Below are 25,696 nucleotides of genomic sequence, written 5' to 3' on the forward strand. Positions count from 1 at the left end.
TCTGGGCAATGCACTGCCTAGTAAATGCCACAGGGTCTATATACCATTAGCGCTCTGCCTTAAGAAAGGTTACCCTGCTAAATCTCACTTTTCCCTGTGGATAAAAATTGTAAAAATGGCAAGACTTTTTGTGATCTTGGAGAAGAGTTATTTTCTTCAGCTGTTCTAGTATCATAAAAATCCATGTTCAAATCTAGTAGGGCAAAAGAGCTAAAATCACAGAAACTTCCATTATGTCCAATCAAATAATAGGAACTAGATTCCTTAGATCCCTGAAATGCACTTTCAATTCTAAGTTCAAATTCCTAAACATTTTTAATATATTATTGCATACCAACTAGTTACTTCATTCCAGTATGATTTGCCTTTTTTCTTGGAAACAACCCCAAACCGACTTAAGTTATTGGAATAAGGCACTGTGTGCAGACTTTCAATGTGTTTGTTCAGCTTCACTTCCATTAAGAGTATTTCAATTTTTCTTCCAGAAACTGCCAGTATTCATTATAACTTTCTAAAAACAAAATACCACAGTTAATTTCCAATAATTCCTTCCAATATTCTCCCCAAAGCATAGTCTTTTAGCTGCAACATTGGTAGGAGCTGCCATAGAAAACATGTAGTTAATAATAAAAAGCTCATGTGTTGCAGGTTGTTTTTATTTGCCTTGTATTACAAAACACAAGTTTCAGCAAGGCTTAACATAATAGTCATTGCCCAGAAACAACACAATTTCACACTGTTTAGACTGCTTTGGATCCAAGGTTCTTAGTACCTTTTCCCACCAAATCAACGCAGTTACTTCCCCTCTGCCCACAGGTATTTCTCTGGAACTCACTCAACAATGATGCTGAATCGAACTGGTTTAAAAGCCATGGACTCAGGCAGGAGAAAGATAATAATGACTACATTAGAGACCTTTTTATTTGCCTGTTTTTGGAATAGACACTCTTGAGTTCATGAAGTAAAGGTTTGTCCTATAAAAGAATACTAGAAATTTGTTCTAAAAGGCTAAAAAAATAAGAATATAGTCACAGGAGTCCTGCAGTTAGGCAATTCAGTTTCAACTCTCTCATGAAACTTGGAGAGGCATAGTGACAGTGGGCAGTATAGCATGGTGGTGTTGGATAAGAAGACTGGTTGGATGATCATATTCAAAGAGTAGTGGTCAATGGCTCAAAGTCCATATGGAGATCCGTGAAGCGTAGTGTCCTCAGGGGTCCATACTGGGACCGGTGCTGTTTGATATCTTTATCAATGATATTGACAGCAAGATCAAGTGCACCCTCAGCAAGTTTGTAGATGACACCAAGATGAGTGGTGTGGTTGCCACACTGGAAGGACGGAATATCATCCAGAGGGACCTGGACAGGCTGGAGAAGTGGGCCTCTGAGAATCTCATGAGGTTCAACTAGGTCCTGCACCTGGGTCAGGGCAATCCTCATATTCAGAACACGGTGAGGGACGACATGCTTGAGAGCATCCCTGCAGGGAAGGACTTGGGGATTCTGGTCGATGAGAAGCTCGACATGAGCTGGCAATGTACACTCGCAGCCCAGAAGGTCAACCATGTCCTGGGCAGCATCAAAGGAAGCATGGCCAGCAGATCAAGGGAAGTGATGCTGCCCTTCTACTTCTCTATTGTGAGACCTCATCTGGAATACTGTGTCCAGTTCTGGAATCTCAACATAAGAAGGATATGGAGCTGTTGGAAAGGGTCCAGAGAAGGGCTACAAAGACAATCAGACAGCTGAAACACCTTCCCTACAAGGACAGGCTGAGAGAGTTGGAGTTGTTCAGCCTGGAAAAGAGAAGGCTCAGAGGAGATCTTATAGTGACCTTCCAGTTCTCAAAAGGGCTACTGGAAAGCTGGGGAGGGGCTATTCATAAAGGCTTGTGGTGATAGAATGAGGGGGAATGGGTACAAACTGGAGATGGGCAGATTTAGACTGGACATAAGGAAGAATTTCTTCACCGTGAGGGTGGTGAGGCACTGGCACAGGTTGCCCAGAGAAGCTGTGGATGCCCCATCCCTGAAGGTGTTCACAGCCAGGTTGGATGGGGCCTTGGGCAGCCTGATTTAGTGGGATGTCCCTGCCCATGGCAGGGGGGTTGGAACTAGATGATCTTTAAAGTCCCTTCCAACCCAAACTATTCTATGATTCTACGATACTGACTATCTAATCAAATCCCATGACAATTCCAAATTCAATAGAAGGGCTCCACCAAGCAGAGGATTCCTTTCTTAACTCCCAGTTCATGAGCTTAGAGGGTAAGTATACAAGTCAGAGTGCTGATAAAAGTCCCCAGTGAGAGGAAGACTGTTCCAAAATATGCATTAACACTAGACACATCTAACTTGAGAAAACAGAAATTAGAAAGCCACTCAGAAGCTCTTCATTAAAAGCTTTGTGCACTGAGGAAAGGGATTAGAAAGCATGTGCACCAATTGACACCATGTTATCCATTCAGGTTAGCAACATGGAAAAGGACAGAGTTTTGAAAAAGGAAGAAAAAAGGGGAGATTTAATGTAAATCTGGGAAGGAGACAAGGATAGGCAAAAGAGGTAAGACAGATGGACTGTGAACAGTGATAGGAGTTTCTTGGCGAGGGTGGTGAGGTGGGATGGGGGAGAGGGAAGAAGCTGCACAGAGACTTGAAAACCAGCGTGAATTAGTGGAGTGAACGGAGAAGAACCAACAGAAGAAATAGCTAAAGAATACTCCATGCTGACAGCAGCAAATCTCTCTCTCAGTTCCAAAGGAGAAGCCTTCCCTTGTGAAAAGCCAATTTAGGCATCAGGAAGTGTCAGAAGGGATCAAATTACCCAAAGGAGTTACAAAATACAGGTGAATGAGCAGGCTGGACTGGCGAGTCACTGTAGTTATGTGCTGTGGAGAAGGAAATCCAAGTCTATTTCTATGCCAATTACTGCTTTCCTGGACAAAAGAGAAATGTCTAAAGAAAGAAGGTATCACTGAAGATGAGAAAACAGCTGCAAAGTATCACAGCTGGGCAAATTATAAGCAGCAGTAAAAAGTTACAACCAGGCTGGAAATTTTTTGATTGATTCAGAATGCATCTATTCTGAAACTCATTACAGAGAAAAATATTCCAGAGCCTAAAACTGCTTTGGAAAATTAAAATGTCTGGGAACTTTAACACCTCCCAGTTTTGTGAATTTGTCTTCCTCTTGTGTGGCTTATAGTTATTATAATTTAAAATTAATTTACAGTAAGTTTCTCTGCAATATCACAACTGGTGGACATGGAGATGATTATGATGTTAAAAAAAAAGATTCAGGTCCCAATTTTGGACAGCATGAGTGAGTGAATTTTTTGAAGACAAATCAAAAAACCTATTTTTATGGAAATGTTCCCAGTACTTAAGTATAATTTGTACCTCAATTTTTACTTCAATATTCTGTGTGATGCAGCACAGCAGATGTGCCCAGTTTGCTTTGAGAGTTGCAGGCTGGGTGCCAGGCATGGTACAACTCGGATAGTGTGGGGATAACCAGCCCTGCAAAATGGCAGAGCATTTGTTGCGAGTAAGGATGTTGAGCTGACGCAGCCACAACACTTCTCTTACTTGTCCCAATTCTTTCAAAGCTAGGTAAGCTGTATTATCTCTACATGGTTTAAAGGTAAGCCAAGAATTAGTTTTTCCAAAGGAAAAATACTCTATGATAAAGTTTTCAAAGGGGGCAGGAAGAATATTTACACATCTGAATTAGCAGCTTAATTCCTTCACACAAGAAAACTACCATTTGGAAATCCCAGCTTAAAAGCTTATTTCTAAAATACTTATTGCAAGTCAATTATAACTACCCCTTTTAAACCTATGGAGCTATAATGTATAGAAATAACTTCAGTTATACATAGATTCAATAATGTTCATTATTGATATTTTTTTCAACACATACCTCTGCCTAACTTCATTTCACCTATAGTTTAAATAATCGGTTCAACCTGCTGTTTTAAGGCCCTCATGTTTAAAAATTCCTCTCAGCATTCCACAGTGTTGGTTTAATAGATTCTACAATACTTCCTGTCTTCATCTCACTTACTTTCTGTCATACATTTCTGCAAACAACAATTAAAACCCAGTCAGTTACAATCATTTTCACTACCCGAATTAAAAGTATTTATTGAAAAACATATGGTTCAACTGCCTAAGAAACAAAAAAGCTCAGACTTTTTAAACCATAAATTAACATCAACATCTTTCCATCTCAATTAAATACCACAACGAGCAGAAGTTTCCATACATGCAGTCTTGTCACTTAAAATAATTTCTAACTTACTGACAGAGAAAAAGAAATTTCTCAGCAGTTTCAAAACCTGGAGATAGAAGTTCAAGCATTTCGGGGTTTCTGGTTTGTTTGCATGTTGTTGTTTTGGTGGAGGACTTTTTTTTCCCTCTGTTTGGCAAAATTAGTTCATAACTGGCTGGCTTTAACTTTGATTCCTGCTTTACTAAGAAAATATGTATGAAAAATGCATAGGTAGGAAACACTTTGTCTATCTTGCCTTCAATTAGTTTGTAACTGTAAATCTATACTCAAATGCCAAAGGAAAGAAAAATACCAAAAAACATCTGCGACCTGAACAGTGATAAAACTTACTTTCATCTCAGTTTTAAAATTGCATCTTTAAAATTCATAGTTTATCCAAAGAACAATATTAAATATTTAAAGTACACTTTGCACTATCATCAGATCTGAAAAGAGCAACAAAGCACTTTATCAGGCAACATAATCCCCATTAATATTTTTCCTCAGATTTTAAAGACATTTTGTATCACTCAATGGATGGGGAAACAGTGATAGAAAGTCCTGTCATTCCTCCAACAGCACATACAGAACAAGACAAGTGAGAGCAATTACATTTCTGATCAGGATAATAATTTAACTGCAGATCTGGAGACTATAATCATCTGGAACATTTGAGCAGTATAAAGCGTTAGGAGGACTGTGTTCCATAAATTATCATACACAGCTCATCACTTGAAGGCACCTCACCTGAAGGTATGTAATGGCTTCCCACCACTCCCCCAGAGATGTTTTATCTTCTAACAGCAAAGACCACAAAAAAATAGAAGGGTCATAGGCCCTTTAAAGAACTGTTTGCATATCCATTAACAGCAATATGGAGACAATTCCCAAATGCAGGGTCAGGGTATTCACTAGCCTCCTTTGGCAAGGTAGTGCCTTTATTGCCAAAACACTTGATTTATCAAAGGAAAAAGTAACCTGATGCTTCAAGAAATTCCTTATCCCATTCATATATAGACCAGACTACATTGCAGCCTCTTCAGAAGAAACTGAATTTATATCTCATCGTGATGCAGATAAGGTAAGCTGGGGGTCCCTGATGCAGTTACTATACAACACCACGCCCTTAAAATTCAAAGATTCATTACACTATTCAAGAACACCCACAAAAGGGCAGTCCTTGAAAATTAAAAAACACCTTTTTACTGACATTCCAATATATCACAGACCTTTCCGCTTGCTTAGGAAAAAAAATGATAAGTGATCATTTCTTCAGTTGAAAGAGAAAAAGCATGGCTACTTGTTAATGCATCAGGTGCAGCTGCTTTATCACAGCCATTCTTAGGCAAATAATTTGGGATAACATTAATCTCACTTCATTTCAGCAGCCTAAAAGTCAGGTCTGTAATCTAATTTATTCATTTAGTTCCACTTAAAAGTCAGTGAAGAAAACTAGGCCTTTCTAGCAGGCTAGGGATGAGACCTACCCTTAGTGCATCCTAAAACAATGGGATGGATTGTTCTCCACTGGTAAAGAAAAGGCATTTCATCTGTTCAGGCTCTATATCTTTTTAATTTGCCAAAAGTAGGCAAGATGGATCCAAACATCAGAAGGATGTTTTTGAAGGTATTTCTATCCCATATTGTCATGGCAATCTTACTGACTAAACTTTTATTGTTTTATCTGAGAGGAACAGAGACTCACTCTGTACATCGACTGTCCACCTGCAAAGTGAGGCCAGTTGCACTGTCACTTCTCAAGGGCATGTGACAAGGATAAGACTGCTGGAAGCTGCAGTAATCTTTACATCTGACTGCACTTTGGTTGCATGAGGCAGCAACTGGAATGGTTGGAACTGTGTTCACACTCCACAGGGTATTTTAGGGTTTGTTCACGTGGCCATACACAATCAGAATACAGGACCTGACTAGACAGCAGAGCTGTGTTAACTACCCTCACGCTTGCCACAGCCCACTCCAGCAAGGAAGTAAAATACACAAGTTGAAACGACCACTTCATTAGTGGGAAGTGTGCAGGGCTCACAAGCAGCCAGTTAATGCAGTCCAGCTGTGGTGAGCGGGCTACCTGCCTGGCTGCCTGTCAAACTGTGGCAATCAAACTGCTTGGGATCAACTGACCGTTCAGATAATTTCATATTAAAGGACAACTTCCTTGTATACAAAAATGCTGCCACAGTATGGAGGCAGCTCATAATTTGAACTTGAGAGCTGTGGGAGTTTTGGCAGGAGATCTAACCAGGCACACCACTGAGAGAAAGTAGACATCCCTTAGTTTGATCTACTGTAGGGAACAGCTTTTCCAATCAAATAGTATTTTTTGAAGCTTGGGTATTTCCACTTCACAAAAAAGGTTCCACCAAGACTGTTTGGACAAGACTTCCATGAGATTTTGCTAGAAATGTGATGTTTTTCTATTATTTATGCTTCATACAGACTCCAAACCAAACTCAGTGGAAGGCAGCATCTCACTACATTTTTCTCTTAATTCTGCGTGACAAATGCACTTATCCTGACTTCTGAGTAACAAGGGCCATTATAAATCTTAAAAAAATTACTGTCACTACAATTTACATTTAGCAATGTCTTTCTTGGCTAGCACTGGGAAAATACTCTAAGGAGAATTCGCAAACATTAATTTGAGTAAAACCATGCATTTGTTTTGACAGCTTTCATAAGGGTCATTGTTTTCCTAGCTCAGATATTCATCCCATTTTTTTTTCTTTCTATGTGCACTTGCTTGTGGGAAAGCAATAGCAGGGCAAACAGATAAGAAAGATTTATGAAACTTTTCACTTGGACATGAAGCCTCTCATGTCCTTCCTGCTGTCTAAAGATTCAAACATCACATCAGCAAATATAAACAAGCCCACATGAAAAAAATAAGGATCGTCAAATAGTTTCACAATCTTGTAGAAGAAAAGAGAATAATAACTCTTTCATAAAGCACTTCTTAGCCATTTGTCTGAAAAAGCCATTTGTCTAAAATAAAGTTCCAATCTGCTTTAGTTAAGAACAAATTATTAGACTCAGTATAGGAGAAATCAGATTAATTCCTACTATGTCTGCATCACAAAAATGATTAGAGTAGATGATCTAATAGTCCCTTCCGGCTTAAAATCCTATGAATAAAAAGGAAAAGCTGCCGCACTATTCACATTTTCAGCAAATACAGCAAATAACCCATAGAAAATGGGTTATTTTCCCCTCAGTTAAAAGCACACTAAAAAAGAACATTAGGATTTCTTCAGTCCCACTGTAAAAAGGCTCCTTGCATAACTATAACCTTCCAAAGAAAGAGATAAAAAAGAGCCAAAAAGGCACTTGCACATAGCATTTGCTGAGCAATTTTGAATAATGAACAAATTAGTGTGGAAAACACCTGTTTGTGGATAATTCATGAACAGAATAAAGGACAACATTGATCAAATAAATTATTCACTGTAAATAGTTCATTCAGCTCTGGCTTCAACACACATTACCAAAGAAATAAAACAGAGCTCAATCGCACAGCAATTATTTAGGAAGTACAATCTGGCCCCTTGAAAGCAAGTCCAAATCACTTAAACTGTTTCTTTTTTTGTTGATGTTATTTTTTTCTCCCTTTCCGAGTCAGGCCACTTTTGTCTACCTAAAATACCACTCCACATTCTTCAGCTCTTTCAGTACATTTTTAAGTTCGTAAAAACTATTTTTTTCCCAGCTGCAATTGCCCTTAGCAAAAAAATTTCTCATTCTTCATTAATACTTATTATGGAAGCAGGTCTCAGAGGGCAGTGATCTTGACAATATAGGTAAATTCATTTCCAGTTTTTCATTCAACTTCCTCCTTGTTCTTTGTTAAGGACAAGTTAATTGTACATCTAGGTTCATATCCTGTAAATCATGTCTTCCTTTTCTTTTGCACAGCTCATGCACTTATTGGTATTAGTATTGGGTTTCATTTCACTGAGCCCAATAAATTCTAAATAAAAATTTCAGCTGGATTTATTTCAGCCTCTAACTTAAAGACCAATTAATTTGCAGCCTTATGCTCTTTGTCCCAAGAGCACTTATATTCTGTAGCTCAGGGTTCTTCTCCACAAGCTAAATTAATTTGGTTTGCAGTCTATTTCTGTAAATAAATATGAGACATTTCACTTGTTACCCCTTAATGTATTTTTGTTACCCCTCACATATTGTTAAACAGGGTGGCAAGAGAAACAATCTAGGAGCATGAGAATCTTTACAGCCTTAGACATGAGATGGATTTGGTTTGTTAGAGAAGACAAGCAGACTCACCAGTCCTTGTATAGAGTCATCCCACTGAAGTGAGGTCAAAGTGTCAATGAGGCTCTGCAAATTACTGAAAACTGTGTCAGGCTCTAAGACAGGTTTCTTCCCTAATTGAAGCTTTAAAGACCTTCATGAATAAAGCTTTCTAAACTTGTATGGATCCCATCTGATCTTCACAGGTTTATCTAGAGATGCTCAAGGTTCCCTCAGCCAAAACAGGTGACTTCATTCTGTAAACTAATACCATAATAAGTGAAAATAAATACTGAAAGTCATTATTCCAGACACCTAGAAAATATCTGCTTAGTTCTCACCTGTCATTTTGGTCACTTACGACAACATCTATCTTATTATGGCACCTCGTGGCTCAAGGTCAGCTCATCGACTGTCCACATTGCTTCTACAAAAGTTCCCAGCTGGCTGAGGCCAAGAGGATGACCCGATTCTGAAGTACAGGGCACAAATTTTGCTCATACCATCATTATGTCTCAGTAGAAAGCACAGATAGAATTAATTAACGCTAGGTACTTGGCTTTAAGATCTCAACAACAGCCAAAGACAAATCTAGTTGTCATTTCTGTTAGAATATGAAAGGACAATAACATCAGAATGAAAGAATAAATGTATGGGCTTGTATTGTTCTCAGTTAAAGACTGACATTTCTCACCCGAGACTAGGAAGTCTGTAGTCCTCACCACTACTAAAGTATAGGATCTCTTCTTTCTTTATCTTTTGCTGTATAGAAAAAGTAACTTTTATGAGTATACATTTTGTAGTCAAGTAATTTTCACTGCACATTCTGATAAAAGTTATTTAGTTACTCTTACATCTCACATTCTGCCAGCTGGGCTTCACTATCATGCTGGATATTTTCTAATTCACCTTCCCACCTTCCAGATGTTTGGTCTCTCTGTCTGTCATCCTTTCCATCACATGTGAATGTTCTTTTTTGTGGTGTTCATCATCCTGTGATGAAATTGCTTGCACTATTGGATGAAGACTTTCTAGGAGAGTTACATTTCTGCACTGGACCAGTAGAACTAATTCCTTGGAAGAGCAAGGAGCAGTAATCAAAACGGGTGCATTTACAGAACAAATTATTTTTCCCCGAGTTCCTTCCAGTGTGAAAAATCAAGATTTTGCCTTTGATAAAAGCTGTAACATCAAAGGCAATAAGACTTGACTTGGGCTGGTCAGCATGAAAACGTCTTTTCTATAATGTTTCCTATCTTTCAAGAATATTTTATTCATTGTGGTTATATTTGAAAATAAACATTTAAAATATTTGTTCCTCTGAATACTTGTTTGTAAAAGTTCATATGTATGTATACACACATGAGAAGTATGTAACAAACCTTGGAAAATTATTCTTTCTTTTACTTTGCTTGCTAATACACAAATCCGCAATCCACACAGGGAACTGAACATGATTACCATATTAGCTGTAAAAATATTTTTCCTTATGCTTCAGTTTGTTGGAGTTGAAGGAATTTTTCCAGTAATGAAAAGAAATTAGGTTCATGCTACACTAGTGAATAAATAGATAAGCAGAAGAGAAGGTATCTGAGGAGGTTCAGTTTCTCTAGTATAGTTACAGAAGCTATACCCTGTATAGCTACACCCAACTAAACAAAGGCACAGATATCAGCAAGGCGAATGCAGCATCCTAACCAGGGTAGATTTTCCAGTAAAGATTTAAGGGCTAAAACCAACACCAGGTTAAACAACCTACTGCTAAGTCCTTTAGCACATACACAACTCAGAAATCAGTGCAACAGTTCCCATGCATAAGTCTCGGTGAGTTCTAGAGATGATGACATACAGTTTTCTGAACTGAATCCTAGTAGAAGACAAAGGAGAAAGCATAGGAGGGAGGAGCTGGGCAGTATGCAGGGAGATTTTCACAGACTAATCTTCCAAAGGATGAGGCATAGTATGAAAAAAATTAAGATGCTTGCAGGAAGAAAAATGCTCGGGGCTGCACATGCTCAGAACAGAGAGCTGGGGTTTATTTTGCCATACAAAATTAAACCTGAAAGGTCAGTGAGACTCAATAGCTATTCAAGTGACAATAGAGGTGTCTGTGCTTAATGTAGCAAAGATAGCAAAAGCAGCAGAGGAATAAAGTGGTCAGAAAAGGTGGCCAGACAGACTCAAGCAGAAGCACAGCAAACAGATTTGAGATGACACGGTTAAGAGACAGCAAGAACAGACAGCTGTAAATACTTTGCACATCGGTAAGGACAGGGACAAGTGCTTTGATACTACAGGCAGAAAGGTCAGATTAGTGGATCTCAAAGCACATTACCAACTCTTTAATTAAGCCAGATCCAACCCATGGGAGCTGGGTAACACAACTTATTAGTCAACAAAAATCACTAAGGGGCAGCACAGAATGATTCAGTGCCTTTGCTCAAGGTCACTAAACTGGGAAGAGAACCCAGACAGTACAAATCCTCAACAGCTGCTCCCAGCACCAGCCTGTCCTCTGTACTTTTGGGACAAAGGAATTCACTTAGTGAATCCAACTGTAGTCAGTTTTATTCTAGCAACAGAAAAAATTCAAGAACATTACTTTGATATTCAGCTCAAAAAAACGTGAAACAAAAAGGCATTTTTTCACAGTTCCTTAGTAAAACAGACTTTCCACCTTTCACCAAAATGGAGGCAGAGCTAGAAGATAAACAGTCAATGGCTTTATTCACAAGTGAGGCAAATGTTAAAGTAATTAAGAGACAGATCCTGTAAGATGTTCAGCACACTCACAGCCATTCATCTCAGATCAGGCTTCAAAACTTGAAGAAAAACCTCTCATTTGCTCAGTGTGAACCCTTCAAAAAGAATTAATAGAATTCATCTCTTTTTCTGTGACAACAAACTTTTACCATTTCCCAAATTATGGCATGAAACAAATATTTTGTTTTATATCAATGAAACGGTAACTCATTATGTAGCAGCCTTTCAAATCAGATCTTGTAGATCAACAGATCCTTTTAAAGTTATAATCAAAGTCACGATCAAACATGCAAATCCAATTATATTCAGAAATGGGGCCTGTCTCTTTGGATGCTGTTTACTCCAGGGACTAATCTGGTCTCAACAACCAAGTTTATTCAAGAATGCAAACTACAGTGATAGGCACAAAACAAAATGGAATTACATATGATTTATAAACATGGAAATTATTCAGATGTAATCATCTATTTTCTTCAAGTCCAAGCTTGAGTAATAGTTTCAGGAATAAAAATCTAATCTTATCTGAGGCTTTTTATTTGAAAAAAACTAAACTTTCTTTATTGGGTCCTCCTTCTCTTGCTAGTTATCATTAAAATTCCTGCAAGTAGCACAATGCAGTGATGAAGATGTTTATTCTCTCTGGACAGGATAATTGCTTCTGTCCCCAGGAAAATGGCTGAATTAAGGCAGAGTTGGTTTGATTTGGATTTTTGTTGGGGTATTTTGGGTTTTTTTTTTTTTTTTTTTTTTCTGAGGCAGGGTTAGGGTATGTTAAATCATAAAAGTATGCCGTCCTTACTGTTGAGGTAGTGTGTATCCTGATGTTTTATGTAAGTGGTCTAAACATCATTTCTGTGTTTATTTTCTTTTTTCTTGAAAATCTGTCCTTCCTTCTTTCCAGCCAAACAGAGTATCAGTAAGTTCCAGAGACCAGCTGGGTAAAATAATGTTTGTTTGTTTTTAATTTTAAAGTGCTGAGCCTTACTGTTTTGTGGTACAACTCTTTGTACACAGGTCTTCTGGGGGAGAGATAGTTTTCCATTTAATTTTAAGCAGCACACCAAGAAATAATTTATCTTCTTTACAATACATATTTTGTAGCACTGAAGGGTCGTTTTTATTCTCTCCAGAAAAAATAACCGTGTTGACCAAAACCATTTAAATAAATCATGCATATTGAATAATTTTGGGGGGAAGTCTTCAAAAAACCAGCCTTCTTATCCTAATTCTGGCCTGCAATACTCTTAAGGTATCTGCAATAGTTTTAAGGCATCCAACACAACACACAGAGCTTTTTAAATCATTGTTGCTTAATGGGTTTGCACCTTTGTGTTACAAACACTAGCCTATTAATCACATGCTTATGATCCTTGTAGCTTTTCTTCAATTTGTTTGCAAGTTGATTCAGTACGTATTAGCATGCAGTACAAGGAGAAGTGATTTAAAGCCTTTATGCGATAGAAGATCCCAATATTTCGAGTTCTGACTTTTTCCCAAAATAGAGATAAAAAAAAAAAAAAGGACAGAAGAAATGCATTTGCCCAAACCAGTAAGTCTGAAAACCAGCTCCAAATAAGCTCAGTTTTCCATATGGGAATGGGAACCAAATGCCCCTACACTCCTACTGTGGGCTTGATCCCATGGGCCACTACACAAGTTCTGGAAAATATTCAAGCAAGCTGAACTGCCTGGGGAGGGAGTGGGACGAAGGAGGCATATATTCCTTTCTATTCCTTGTCCAGGAGAGACAATAGAAACCATGATGACTACTCCAGGTGGTAGAATGTCCAAGTAGAAAAAATAATTTTTTAATTGTTTGTTTGTTGTTCTTTTTTTATTTAAAGTATGAGATCAGTTGTATTCAGATTAAATAAAGCAAAGAGTACAGTATTTTTTTTTTCTAGCTTTCTGAGAAATTATTTTTAAAGGTCAGTGAAATGCAATTTTTGATTGCTTTTCATGTGGAGTATTTTTACAGTGGAGGCTGGAAAAGTCTTTGTGCTACCTGGAGAACACACAAAACTCGGACCAGAATTTCAAGGTCACCTGGTATCTCTTGATAATCACAAAATCTCCTCTGACTTTTACAACAGGATAACAGAAAAAGTATGCTAAAATCTTCTTTGTATTCACAACATATTCTGTAAATTCAGAGGAACCCACCTGAACAAAACTGGGACAAGAAGGAAGCAGAGCACCTTAGCACTTGTGCTTGCAGATCCAGTCGGGAGCTGGGATCAGGGTGACAGATGACACGCAATATCTAGCTTAGGACATTCAACTGAGACTTCAGTGTTGGAGATCAGTACAGAGTAATTTCTTAGTAATGTCAAGCTCCTTTCAAGTGTCTTGCTTCAGTGTCTGAAACATAGGACACCCAACACCCTGTAATCAATCATAAAAACCTTGGATAATGGCCCAAAACATCTTCCCTGAACTGCTTTCTGAAGTACTCATTTATGACTACTAGAAGCAATAACGTAAGTCTACAGTGGTCTGCATAAGACTTCATGCTTGACTAAAAAGGCCCCAAAAGGCAAAAAGAACACTGCAATAGCCAGAAGGAGATGTGACAGGAGCTCAGGGATACTAGCACTGCCAGGCTCAAATGCGCTTACACCAAATCAACTTCCCACATTAATTCTGGACTTTAAGAAAACTGACAGACCAAGAACCAAGCCACAAAAAAAAAAAAGTCTGTGATGCAAGATTTTCCATTTTAAATTTGACTCACCTTTAGTTTTTATTTACCAGCTTAGAATATGCCTACTCTTGCATTTGAATACACTACACTAATATTTGGCCTAACCTTTCTTTTACATTCCCATTCTTCATTTCCAATTATGTGCCAAATAAACTCTGCATTGCATCAGAACACTGAAAGTAGCAGCTGAAAGGCAGAGGTTTTTTTGCCTAAGAGGTATAAGGCATAAAAGCGAAGCTCTGCAGTGTCCAATTCAGCTGTGCTGCTTCAGACAAAGAATCCACAGGACCATTTCCAAGAGCTGTTACAGAGGTGCTGGTGTGAACCTGCAGCTAGTAGTAAACACAGAAATGCAGAAGTCCTGATAAAGACCAGCTGATCTGCCACCAGGGTACATAAAAGGGACAGTATGGGTATTTGGCACTCTGGAAGGTGAATCATTCACAGTCACAGTAGTTTGGCTCCTGCTTGTAAGTCAGAAAGACCTATGAATCCAAGAGGAGACGTCAGTGGAATTAACACCCACATAACAGATGCTGGCATTGCATTTAAGGGCTATCATGATTCACTTCTACCAAACCTTATTTAAGCAAGCTAATGTGTTAAGTGTAGCATAGGTAACCTCACAGTGAATAGTACCCTATCTGGTGGTTTAAAGCACACACCACTGCAGCTTTTCTGTTGTCTTGACCCAGTTTAAAAACAACTCAGCTGCATAAACACGAGATTTAATCAAACCTCTTCACTATAGGCTAGACATGTGCTTCAGTATCTGGAGACAGCTTTCACCATGGTGCTCTACCTGCAGCCCTCCCAACCACATCATCTTTCCCTAACTGCATACTTGGGTTCCTGTTGCTCTGTTCTGAAGCTTATTCCCACTTGGACCTCTCCACAAAACACATTAATGCTCAGGACCCTGCATGGATTTGTAGAAGTGTCTCATTATAAACATCAGAAAAGTGGATTCTGGATCTTAAGAGTGGTAAAGAAACTGTGTCATACATTTTGCCTGTAGTTTGCTAAAAACACGCAGCATTATACAGTAGTACACCTCACCGTCACGCATACTTTTCTCTATTCTGGATTGACATTTTTTTTCACACCACATATTTTTGCAATCTGCCTTACATAGTGTCTCCTTTTATCCAATTTTCCTTGTAGAAAGGTAAAAGGTATTTGTTATAATATGAATGTACCCTCTTCAAGTTTGCCAACAACACCAAACTGAGCAGAAAGATGACACACTGGAGGGAAGAGATGCCATCCAAATGGACCTTGAAATCCTTGAGAGGTATGCCTGTGTTAACCTCATGAGGTTCAACAAGGCCGTGTGCAAGGTTCTGCACCTGGGTTGGGATAATCCCAAGCACAGTTACGGGCTGGGCAGAGAATAGATTGACAGGAGCCCTGAAGAGAAGGACTTGGGGGTGCTGGAGGGTGAGAAGCTCAGCTTGAGCCGAAAATGTGCACTTGAGCCCAGAAAGCCAACAGTGTCCTGGGCTGTTTCAAAAGTGTGAGCTGCAAATCAAAGGTGGTGATTTTCCCCCTCTACTCCACCCTCATGAGACCTCACATAGAATATTGTGTTCAGTTCTGGAGTCCTCAACACAGGGAAGACACAGATCTGTCCGAATGAGTCCATAGCAGGGTGACAGAAATAATCAGAGCACTGGAGCACCTCCCATATGAGGTCAGGTTGAGAGAGTTCGGCTTGTTCAGCCCAAAGAAGAGAAAACTCTGGGGAGACCTTATAGCAGCCTTCCAGTACTTAAAGGAAATCTACAAGGAAGACGAGGAGGGACTCTTTATAAGAGAGTGTAGTGACAGGACAAGCCATAATAGTTTTAATTTGAAAGAGGGGAGATTTAGATTAGATATTAGGAAGAAATTTTTTGCTGTGAGGGTAGTGAGGCACTGGAACAAGTTGCCCAGAGAAGCTGTGGATGTCTGATCCCTGGAGTCATTTGAGGGCAGGTTGGATGAGGCTTTGAGGAACCTGCTTTAGGGGAAGGGGTCTCTGCCCATGGCAGGGGGATTGGAAATGGATGATCTTTAAAGTCCTTTCCAATCCAAAACATACTATGATTCTACGAATGAAGTGCAATTAGTTTTGGCAAAACAGTATTCTGGAGGCACAGCAGAATACAGACGTTAATGCATAGGTTCTATAGAATTTCTGTGCACTCTTCAATTACCTCAGCGTCAACTACTGGCAGCAGCTTGCCTGGTCTAAACCATACAAAGCCTAGAAATCAGGAAACACGAGAATAATCCCAGTATTAATTACTTTATACATATCCTGGATGTTTTTGTCACCCATAAAAATATCTATGTATAAATAGTTTACAATTGTGACAAATCACTAACAAAGCCAATATGCCTACTCACAGAAAGCTACATTTTCTCATGACATACCAATGAAGTAAATTTAGTCAATCAAGTAGTATTAATCATTTCAATCTGTCACGTTAGTTGATGAAGTGCATACAGAGAACTCCAAGTTCTGGAAGCTTTGAGTTTTGGAAGTTTTTAATAATTCATGCAGATAGTGGCATTTTTATTTTTATTTTTTTTTATCCAAACAGAAATGCACAGCAAATGCTTTATAAGCAAATGCTAGAATTATTAAATCAAACATGATATTTACTCATTTTTTTGAATTATGATACCATTCAAAATCCCCAGGCAGGTATCACACCACACTTTGTTAGGGACTATGCAAATGAAACAAAAAGGCATTCCTTTGACACAAGTATACATACTTGGGTGATATTTTCTGTGGATAGGAGGGAGAAACCACATTTGACAGAATACGTGCATTTAGATATTTAAGTTGTTTCTTAAGAATTCAGATCAGTTCAGTGAAGTCTTGGCCTGAAGCCAGGAGAAAAATACTAGTAAGTTCAGCAAAAGCAGAATCTCATCCTTTTCCAGTTCTAATGCTACTTTTCACTTGAAAATACAGCTCTAGAATGCCTTACAGAGACACTCGGGTCAGAAGATTAAGGCTGTTGTGTTTTCTAAATCACAGAATACCCCAAAGCTAAGCCATGGGAAAGCATTAAAATGACATCTGCAGACAGTCTAAGACAAGATTTTTCAAAACAACAGCTGCAACAATCAGCTTTTCAACAGACTTCCAACCGCATCAGCAAATGAGGGCAAACCCCTCATTCTCTGACGTTTAAATGAACTTGAACTGATAAGCAAAAAGTGTGTCACAGACAGTTCATAGGTATCCCATCCTACACACCTCAGAGTACCCTGAGGTTTAATACACCTGCACAAACCTAGTCACCAAATGTAATGAAACCGCACCAGAAGATAGACTGCACTTTACTACTAGTGTCTAACAACTGTCCATTGTTATGACAAAAGTAACCAGTAACAGAGAAAACTTAAACGTGGATTTTGTTTGTTTACATTCATCACTTCTGTTTGCTTCTGTGTACTGGCAAGGCTGAATGGAATTTGCCATCTCAGTTTCCCACCTATTGTATATAAAGCCAACTTTTAATCCCTTAGCGGTTTAATACGTGTCATAGTGTCAAAAAATCTAACACAGAAAAAGATTTTCAGAGATATCTAGATAACCAAGAATGAAAAAAACCCTCATGTAGGAGTTTTTCAACAACATTTAAGGCAGGCAAGTTACTTAATTTACCTGGGTTTAGGACACATTTTCATTTGGAATATGCTATACACCCAAACAAGTTTACTACAGTCAAGACTTGATCTGGACACCAAAGCAGAACAGGCACTAAAAGAGCACAAACAAACAATGGTAATTACCCTTAATTTGTTGTCTATTTCATAGCCCTAGCTAACTCATAGTTGAAAGAGTTTTACCAATCCTAACTGGATTAGCAATGTCTAACAGACACATCTGGATCTTTTATACCCCTTAAAGTTTAGGAAATAGAAACCTAGGCTTGCAAATATTAGCTCAAGTAGTTAAAAAAAAAAAAAAACATGATTTTTTTGGTTTAATTATCCAGCAATAAACACTGTCTCAAATTTCTACAAATAACTTTCCTACTTAGAGATTTTGCAAGGCCAACTGTTAAAAAAACTGTAGCACAACTAATTTAGATGCTATAAAACTCAATTTAAAATATTTTTCATATGTCATTGAAGTTCTTTTAGCCTCAGATGGCTACTTGCTAAGGAAAAGAACATCTATCTGTCAATATAGGCAATTTTAGTGGCAAATTTTGAAAAAGTAAAAGTACATACTAAATAAAATATGGGAATTAAAGTCAACATAGTATTACATATGCAAATAACCAACTATACATTACATTTAGGTCAAAACACCAAACATAAGCTTCATAATTTAGTCTTTTTATTTTAGTATACTGAAATATAGGAGATACCTGGTATAATAAAGCAAAACCCCATAACCCACACTTGGGAAAAGTTACTTGTCGAGAAAAGAAAAGAAAAGAAAAGAAAAGAAAAGAAAAGAAAAGAAAAGAAAAGAAAAGAAAAGAAAAGAAAAGAAAAGAAAAGAAAAGAAAAGAAAAGAAAAGAAAAGAAAAGAAAAGAAAAGAAAAGAAAAGAAAAGAAAAGAAAAGAAAAGAAAAGAAAAGAAAAGAAAAGAAAAGAAAAGAAAAGAAAAGAAAAGAAAAGAAAAGTTTAATAGGTTCAAATTCTAATGCAGAAAGTGGCCTTGATGAGGAGGAACACGCTCAAGAACTTAAGACCAATGATCTTAATGGCCTTTTGGTAATAGGGTATAAGGAGAATATGCATGATCTTGAACATTGATATTGCCAGTGAGCCAATATTTTTATTTACAGGATTTACAGTTCATATCGAACATCAATAAAATACAAGATTCTTCTGAAAGTCTGTATGATTGCGAGAAAGTTTGTTCTGTGGAACTGCAAAGGTGCTCACACAGCCTTATTATTTGCAAGACTGGGATCCAAATTTGTACATCCAGTCCCTTTCCTCTGCAAATTAACACTTCTGTGGTGGTCATGATGTCTGCATCCACCTCACAAAGATTTTGTGAAAAAAGATAATAACACAATAGCCAACACTTAATCTACGGTAATGCACCCACTTGGCCTAGTGCTGATCAGTGTCCAACTCAAGCTAAATTTGGAAGAACTGGCATCTGTAGTCAGTTTGTAAGTATGAGTGAATCATCTTACTCCATAAATAGTGAACAGACCAAGAGCTCTCCTGAAATGACAGTAGGATTTCACTTTGAAAGGGATGCCTCTCAAAGTTACTTGTTGAGATTGAGAGAATCCTTGCTGCAACAGACCCTTGGTAAATGGATTAGGAATAAGTGTTCTGAAACACTGAGATCTTAGCTAAGATGTATAAAGGAATTGATTGTGCATATATATATATAATACTTTAGACATAAGCCAAGTCTGAGACTAAGTCTGGACCCAGCCACACGTAAACACCTCTGTGAGGAAGAGTTTAGAACGCAAGAGGGTCCTTTCTGAACCTTGCAACTCAACTGTCCTCTGTGCAAGTAATAATCAAGTGTACCTTACCATGGAACCTTGTAAATCACTGTCCCATTTGTTATCAAACTTTGTTAAAAATCTGCTTTATATCAGTAAACATATTGCTGCCTCTCTCTTAAGAGTGAAATGCATCACTCTCTCAGTCAGCAGCGATGAGGTTTCTAGCCAATGCCCTAATAAATGTCCTTTGATTTCTCTTCCGTTCTTAACATAAAACATTGCAAAAGACAAACCCCTTTCAAATCCATATGTGTAAAACATTCATTGCAAAAGCCAAAGCCCAATACATGTTGCCCAGACTGCTTTTTCTTCTGCAGATTCAAAACTCATTCTGAAGTCTAAATAAAGATTGCCAACATAACCTGGGTCCCCAAGTGGGAGAGCTGTTGGATGGTTTCTCATTTCACATAATTAAAACACATAGATTGCAGTGGTGGGTCTTGGACTCAAAAGTTATGAAGTCCAGAAGCTGAATGTTTGCATCTTTGTGATAACTGCAAGATAACACGCTCAAGAATCTCCTCACTTCCTATGTTAGTTCTACAGATTGCAGTGCATCTTTTTAGCTGTAATTATCATCCTTCTGCAATAGTATTCCCTTCTACCACCAACCTAGAGGGATGTATGGAGAATGCCTAAAAGCATCCTTGCAAATCAAGGCTATGACAGTAGCTTCAAATTATGCTTGCCCCGTACTTCATTAGTTAGTGTTGCTTCACTACTATCATTTGCTTCCAGTTCACTTCAACCCTCCAGATTACAAGAGCAGTCAGTAGTATTGCTAGCTTTGATAATTTATGAATATGACAGTCTTACTGACAGCAGACAGTAATACTATTCAATGGCAATATGTGGCCATGGTAAAAAAGAGTGTCCAAATGTCTTATACAAAATAAAGATATTAATATGAAGCTATTGCCACTTGCACCTCTTAATCCTGATAGAGGAAAGCAAGATTGCTAAAAACAATTACGCTTTATTCCAAAAAAATGACAGATATTCTAAGAGACAGAAGTGTCAGAAGAGTAATTGGAAATCCAGTAGCAGATCAGACACACATGTGCAATTTTTACAGAGTTTGCTCTATATTAAAGGTAAAGATCTTATTCTTTTATATATAATATATAGCATATACTATATAAAAATAGTCTACCTGATTTAGTCACATGTAAATACACAATAAAGCGATAATGAATAGTAACACAAGACACTAATTTTTTGGTTGATTATTATGCATTTTATCATGCAGATTTTATAACAATCACATTTCAGTGGTGGTATATGGCAAGGCAGGGGTACAACACTCCATACATGAAAAAGAAAATAACTTAACTTTGAAATTGTATTCAAACCCCATTATCAAGCAGAGATTATTTTTTTCCTTCCTCTGTGCCATTTTCATACTCTTCTCAGAAAGCAGACATGAAAAAAAAGAATATTTGAAAGAAGATCTGTTTCACCAAATACTTTGTTCCACTCCTGGTAAAATAAGAAATACATACAGAACTAACAAATGCATCAGGTGAAAAAAATAAATTCCATCACTGATAGCAGCTGTGTCTACTTCAATTTGTACCAATTCTTCTTACACACTACCATTCAAAGCCAACAGTTTGCTCTCTTGCTCTGCCTCAATAACAAGGCTCTCTCAAAGATAATTACAGATACTTAACATTTTTCTTTAAATATCACTAATATGTCCATTATTTATCTGCCAGAACTTGATTTTCTTAGACTTCTGTTTTTTCCCATTACTTTTACTGCAACATACCCTAGCAGAGTAACATATTTTCCAGAGAATCATAGAATCACCAGGTTGGAAAGGACCCCCTGGATCGAATCCAACCATTCCTAACACTCCCTTAAACCATGTCCCTAAGCACTTCAGAGATCTCTTAGTCTAACAGCTTGTGTACAAAACTGCCTTATTAAGGGATAACTGTGGTTCAGAAAGAACTATGATTCAAGGCTGAGGACTGACCTATTCTTTTTAAGAACTCATCCAAAAGCAGAGCAAAGAACTGACAATTTATATTTCAGTGTCAGTGTCATCATCTTATAAATCAGAGTAAGAGAGCCCTTCCAAAGAGTTACTCCAAAATAAGTATTTGGTTTTCCATTCATACTGTTAATGATTAGAGCCTTTTTATTACCTTTGTTCAGTAACAACAACAACAAAACATTAGGGGATGTCAGAGGGACAAAACATAAAAATTAATAAAAATATGACATCTAGCATGACAAAACTTTCAAATTTAATAGTATTGGGACACTAATAACTATTAGTTATCTATTACATAAAATGTGATGTATGGCTTTTATAATATAGCACAAAGAAAGAATGCAAATAAAAAATACAAGCATCTGAAACTCAGTCTGTGCTAAACGATCTGATGCTCCAAAATCCTCTCAAAGTTTTTCCTTTTACCTAGATTTTAATGTTTTCAACTTCCTTCTGCCTCCACCCCTAACTGAGTGAAACATATTTTGAAATCTCACGCTTGGTGATCACTTAAAAATACTATCCCCACATTTAAAAATCACTCAGATAAAACATATATGGAATACTTCAAAACCTATTAACATCAGTAATGGCCAGCGGTTTGTAAGCTTTCAAAGAAAATTCAGAAAACCTTGATTTTTGTTATGACTGTATTTTTGATGGACATTTAAAACTCACATTATAATATTTCATTTACAAGATAACCTTTATCGTACTTTACCCAATAGAACAATCTGATAAACCCTATTCTACTGGTGACAGTGGTAGTGGTGAAATAATCCTTTCATTTCCAAGTTTTCTAGAAGTTGAAACTAGCTAAACCTTTTTTTTTTTTCTTTCATCTTTTCACTAGTCATGTGTACAACCAGTTTTTCTAAATTCATTTATGCCAAAAGACAACATATTCATGAGCAGTACTGAGAAACTGTTATGCTGTCAATAGTGGAATTTAAAATATTTTAAGCTTAGACTGAGTGATTTTCAATTATTCCAGCTCCAAGCCACTGCTTTTATTCTCAAAAAAATATATCAAGGGAGAAGGTACAACCACTACCATTATACAATAAAACCAAATTTTACTGACAACACTGAAAACAGCCTTTTTATATTCATCTTTTAGAGTTTTTTTCAGATATTACTTGTGTACAACAAAATCCTTAAATGACATGGCAAAACATACTTAGTTGTTATAATTTTACAGAGTTGTTAGGCGTCATTAGCATTTAAAATGTCTCTTTGTCATGACAATTGATATCATATCTAGTAGTTCTAATAGAGTGTACACTAATTCTGTATTTTAGGCCTTGGCCCCCATGAATGTAAATCTGCCTGAAGATTTTATTTTTCTTATTTTGTTGGGCTGGCAACATAGCTGGTCTTAAAAATTAACAGAATAAAAGGAATGAGTCAAGTTAAAGACTAGGTAAGACTAAGTACCTAGAGCATAACCTTCAAGAACATGTATGACTGCATTATTTACTGCAATCTCCGCAGTCACCTTTCACTTCGTGTGTGACAACGCAGGGTCTCTCTTCCACTACTATTAGTGCTTTATTTTTAATCAAAGTCGGTGAATTCACACAGATAAAATGCTGTTTCATTTCAAGAATAATATACACCCTCTTTTGCTCTCCTTTTCTCTTAAGAAACACAGTACGGTCTTTTTTGCTGGCATGCACATCCCATTACTCAGCTGAAACCACCAGGAGACCATTGCAGCAGGGCCAGCAGCAAGGCTGTCCCCTTCCCAACGGCTTCTAGCTCAAAGTCGCTCGCAGCAGTAGGCAGAGGCGCCAGGCACATTGTCCTTTCAATGCAGGCTGGATCTCAGCAGGGTTGGGCAGACCCTCAGCCAACTCCCCACAGGGTTTTGGTGCAGGAGCGAAGCTCCCTCTCTGCACCAGTGCACCAGCACTGGGGAGCTGCACGGGACAGGGTCCCTCTGGATGGCTGCAGCTCCCAGCTCGTAAGGCAGCTGGGACAACAGCATTGATAGGACTCCTCAAGGGGCTTGAGGTGACACACAGGGAGCCCAGTCAGGGCATGGACACCCTTCCTTAGTGGCACTGCTGAGACAAATTGGCATACCAAGCCTGGAGAGTCAGGGAGGAGTGGAGGTCTCAGCTTGCTGGTGTCCTCAGACATCCCCAAAATACTCCAAAGTGGATCTGAGCTACCAGTGGCAAGTTTCAGCAGTGTAAGGTGGTTTTCCTGAAAAGAACCTGGCCTAGGCTGGTCACATGGCTACAGCAAGGGCTTTCTCCAGCCAAAGGCAGGGGTTGCCATCAGTGGCCACCTTCCTGGGAGAAAGTCCTGAAGCACTCACAAGGCATCATCTCCACCATATCTCAGCCGATCCAGCTCATCTTCCCATTTTAATTCTTAAATAGAATCATAGATCTCTTGGATTGTCAAGTCCAAACATTCCTATCTGGCACTAAACCATGTCTCTGAGAACCTCGTCTACCCGCCTTTTAAATACCTCCAGGGATGGTGACTCAACCACCTCCCTGGACAGCCTCTGACAGTGCCCGATGACCCTTTCTGTGAAAAATAGTGCTCTCTTGTGATTTGCCTCAGACTTGAGAAGCTATGTTTAAAAGTTAATGCTCAGCGAGTCTTGCTGCTGAGGCATCATTGACAGTTCCTCCACAAAGGAATTTCTATTTCTCTATTTCAGCTCTTGAATGGCTGAGAGGTGTATCCAGGTCATTCGGCGGTCAGGAGAAGGCAAAGGGCTAGGCAGGTCTCTTCCCTTCTGAGTGACACTTCATACTTCAGCAGGTTTTGAGAATATTGTCACATCCTTTGCACACAGTCCTTGGGAAACAAACAATCCATACATCAAGCAATGTTGCTTGAAAGTACAACCTAATAGATTTTGATGGAAAAATCGAGTCTTCAATGATCTTTCAGAAAATTTTTAAAATGTTTTTTTTTTAAACAGCTTTTTCAAAACAATTTAATTAGTTTTGAAAAGTATCTGACTTCAATGATTTTTTTATTACAAGGCAAACCATTTGAAATCAGAGCTATTTGGACTTTTAAAGGACACCCAAAGGTTTCCCAGTAATAAGTTTCGAATACCTTGTGCCACTGTACACATTTCTGATGGACTTCATTTTCTGTCATTAACTATGGACAGATCATCATTTTAATAAGTGAGATGAGCTGCCTCTCTTGGGTTGGAAAACTCATTTGGAGACCCCGATATAGGGAGAAAGTTTGAAGATTTAGAAGTGTGCTCTGAATCTCTTATTTCCCTGGCCTGCAATCTGTATAATCGTTCAAGCAAGCATAAAAAGTCATGCTTTTTTTTAATTCTCTGCCATGTTTTTCTCCTTTTTATCACAAGAAAACATCTGTTTTATTTACATGGCTGAATTGGCTGTAGTCTCAAATTTTCATGCAAGTAAGTTGTTGTATTTTAATGAAAATTACTTTTTCATTTCCCACTCAAGACTGTAGCTTTCCTTTGAGATTGCCAATAACAAATGTCTCCTGCAGTGACAAGAAAATAAACTAGAGTACTTGGGAGCTACACTTGCAGGTATTACAACATTTCAAAATTGGATTCATTCAAAATCAGAACAGATGCACAAGTTTAGAGACTACCTGAAACAAAAAACTTTTAAAAATCCACTGTCATCTATTATTTCTACTTTTATATTTTGCTTCATTACATTAAACTTCAATGATTTTTTCTGTGTAAAAAATTAACACATGAAATGATGAATTTATGAGCATACAGTATTTTATCATTAATATTTACTGATCACCAGTGTTGCTTTCTCCTAATACTATCAAATAAAAAAGAAATATTCACTATTAATACCCAGCCATAAAAAGCAGAACATATCCAGTTAGAACTCCAATAACAGAAAGGTTCGAAGAAATTTAGTGGGTTTTTTTTCCTTAAAAAAAAAAAAAAAGAATATTTGACTTTTCTAGCTACTTTTGCCTCCCCCATAAATGGTTTCATTGCAGGTTGATCAAAATAAACTTTTGTTCTGACCTTATTGCCATGTTTCAACTGTTCAACCTGAACAAATAACTGTCAGGTCATTTTGATTTGCTATTAAACATAATATTATTTGTATTAAAAAGGCAAATAATGAAGTCAAAACAATTATATTCATCATTCTTCAGGAAGCAACTGGGAAAGTTGCATGCCTTAAAATAATCAGGATTA

The sequence above is a fragment of the Cuculus canorus genome, chromosome 1 (assembly GCF_017976375.1).
Source record: "Cuculus canorus isolate bCucCan1 chromosome 1, bCucCan1.pri, whole genome shotgun sequence".
Lineage (NCBI taxonomy): Eukaryota > Metazoa > Chordata > Aves > Cuculiformes > Cuculidae > Cuculus > Cuculus canorus.